We start from the raw sequence: 3,199 nt of genomic DNA, 5'->3' as shown, positions 1-3,199 counted from the left end.
TGAACAAACCAGCGGCTGGTACACAAAGATGGACTTTGATTATATCTTATACAAATAGTCAGACTTCAGATAGACTGTAAAATGTGATCTTTCTTAAAAACATCTAGGAAAACGATTGCCTTGAAAAAATTAAGTAAATACAAATATTAGTTTCAAGTTATGTTGTTTATATCCACCTGTTAAGTTTTCCTCACATTTTGTGTCTTTACTTTGTTTTATGAAGTTGTTCCAAAATGGCAACTAAAGTTAACTTGCTCTTTTTAAGTTTAGCCTAAATTCATCTGTTGCACAGAGCAGTTTAGTTCTTGACTATCTTAAGCTTGTCTGTCGTACAATGAATTCTGGGTAAATTAAGACCTTTTTCAATATAAAAAGAAATGGCTTACCCGTCAGCTCAGTAGCAGAATGTGTTGGTCTTTTGGAAGAATTCAACAGTGACGAGGATGTTTACTTGAAGAGTGAAACAATAAAAAGAAAAATATGATTAGGAAAAAAATGGCTTCCTGTTATTTGCTGTTGGGTTCTAGTCAGCGCAGGTATTATTGACTGTTACCATGGTAACATTTGTTTTTCATTTCATTTCTATATACCTGCATCTGGCTGTTTTCTGTTTTGAATGGCAATGAGTACTCAGTTCATTCATCCATAACATGGAGATTACTGTGATCCCCTTCCTGATCAACTGACACAGCCACATGAGGAGCTGTGAGGCCTGAGGGCCGACTGTTAAACAAACAATACTTCAATTCTAATAAAAAAAAAGAAACTAAAATACTTTCTAGTCTCAATATAACACATACCTCGACACCTCAGACCCTGTTGTGAGGTTTTCATCTCAAATTCAACCTTTTTCCAAAGCGAAGACAGACCCCAGTGAACTGGTGTCGATGCTAAAATAAAGCCAAGAATCTGAGCACCCTAATCTAGACTTGGCCAAGACGTTTGGCGAGCTGGGTGCTTGGCTGTCACAGCTACAATCTTGCCTGTTGCTTGAAACCCTGGCCTGCAGACGCTCTGGCTGAGCGCAGGGAGCTGTGGTGGCCAGCTGATGGGCTATATGAGCTGATTTGGTGGCTGACTGACTGGTATTAGCCAGATATAGTGGAGGGGATGTGTGTCTGGCGCTGGCTCTGTCTTTGCCTGGCTGTATTTTGGAAGGTTCTCCTCCTGACTCACTGGCAGCCTGGCTGGTTATCCAGGCTGGTTGCCTGGATATATTGGCCGACAAAACAACAAGACTGACTCACCAGCTTAGTGACTGTTTGACACTGTACTGGTTCTGTGTCAGAGAGCAGCCATCATCCCACTGATATGATTCTTAATTCTCTGTCTCAATATTACATCACCCACCCCACACACAGCACCCACCCTGGGCCACCTACATACAGCAGGCACACCTTTGCTACTCTGTGTCCTCTGTACTCACTGTGTTGTGAGACTCATTAATCTCTTGTGTTGTACAATACATGGCCAAGACTATGTGGACATCACCATCCACTTCCTGTGGTCTGAGGCTGTTTGTCATTGTTTGGGCTCGACCTGCTTTCAATTAAGAAATGTCTGTGAAAACATAATGATGGGTTATTGGGAGTATGTATATATATGTACTTCTCTGGGAGACTATAGAAGGCAAGGAATTGTGTGTTTCACACAAGCAGTTATGATCGCTGCTCTCACACAGACCTGCCAGAGTCCTGTTTCACATAGATTTGCAAGCGTTATCATTCTGTTGCTCATGAGGCTTAGCCAAATTATTTTATTATTTCCAATGGCTTGCGCCGCACCACCACGGTTTGTCAAAGTTCAATTTAGTTTAACTTTGACCACTGTGCGCAATGACGAACACGCACGTGGCCAATAGAAACGAGGCATCCAACCAGGCACGGAAAAGTAAACAGAAAGTTGACCTGAAACCGGTCGCTGTGGAAACGGAGCTCCTTCCCCAGGCTGCTCTCTGTACCTGAGGACACCCACAGCCTCTTCCTTGCTGCTCCCCTTCCTCTTCTTGTTAGAGGGGCTAGTGCTAACACTTGTTTCTTAGCACTGGAAAGATACATCTTGTTAAAAACACAGTGTTAAACACAGTGAGAGCTTCCAGCTTCATAGTGATGTGTCCAACCACAACTTTGAAAAACTCTGCCTATGTTTGCTCTGTCCTCCGCAACAGATCCTGTCCGGTCTGAAAGCTCCATATCTCTTTGCACCTGCCTTGTACGTCACAAGCACCGCTTCCCGCTCTCTCCGAGCTCCACCCGCTCATTCTCATCTTCATCCAATCACAACCTGACATGGTGTCCTTCAGCCAATCACCTGTAAGCTATCAAACTCTCTGATGCCTTTCAGCACCACCCTTCACCACCTCTACCGTTGAGCCTGACCATCGCCAGTCAAACCATCCAATCTCATGAAGACGTTCCATCCTCGAGCTCCACTCCTCATCACCATCATCACCACAACCAGCGTCTCTTGGAAGGACCTTAAACCTACGGATCGTTTCCATGGTGATCCACTTCCTGTTGGGGTCTAAGCACCAAAGTCTATTCCTTCTGTTCACAATAAATTTAATTTTACTTAAATTTCTTTTGTTCCTCTCATGAGTCTCTCCTGAATGAAAGTATTGTGTTTCTTTTGATTAGATAAATGAATGTGAGAGTAAATGTTGTAAGACTGTTAGTCCACCCACACGTCCCATTGGTGTCTGGGCATCTTCACACTCATGACAGCAGTGACTGACACTGTCAAAAGTTTTGACAAATTCCTCCATAAGAAACGGACTGTGCCACCTTTAGGACGAACTGGAACACCGACATGAGCCAGACCTTATCACCCAACATCAGTGTACGACCTCAAGGATGTGAGAAAATCCCTGCAGCAACGTTCCAAAAATCTTATTGCATGTTGTGTAATATTTGGGTCTCCAGATACTGTATGTTTTAACATCCAGTACATTTTTCTAGATAGAAAATGAAAGATCTGGATTGTTGGTGTCTTATTTCAAATCTTATAAAAGTTGTGCTTCTGAAAACATAGATCAAACTGTCCATCAGTGCTGAGATAAATAATATCTTAAATAAGTAAATATAAACTCTGTCACTCTCAGGTTATTGTAATAATAACAACAATAATAATATAATTATAATCATTATTCAGTCATTGTGTATTAAAGCAGAGCAACAAAGCAATACAGACAGACAGCGCG

The sequence above is a fragment of the Seriola lalandi genome, unplaced genomic scaffold (genome assembly GCF_002814215.2).
Source record: "Seriola lalandi dorsalis isolate HSWRI2012SDOR001 ecotype SW California unplaced genomic scaffold, Sedor1 jcf7180002054576, whole genome shotgun sequence".
Lineage (NCBI taxonomy): Eukaryota > Metazoa > Chordata > Actinopteri > Carangiformes > Carangidae > Seriola > Seriola lalandi.
The sequence above is the reverse complement of the archived record's forward strand: the minus strand, read 5'-3'. Positions refer to the sequence as shown.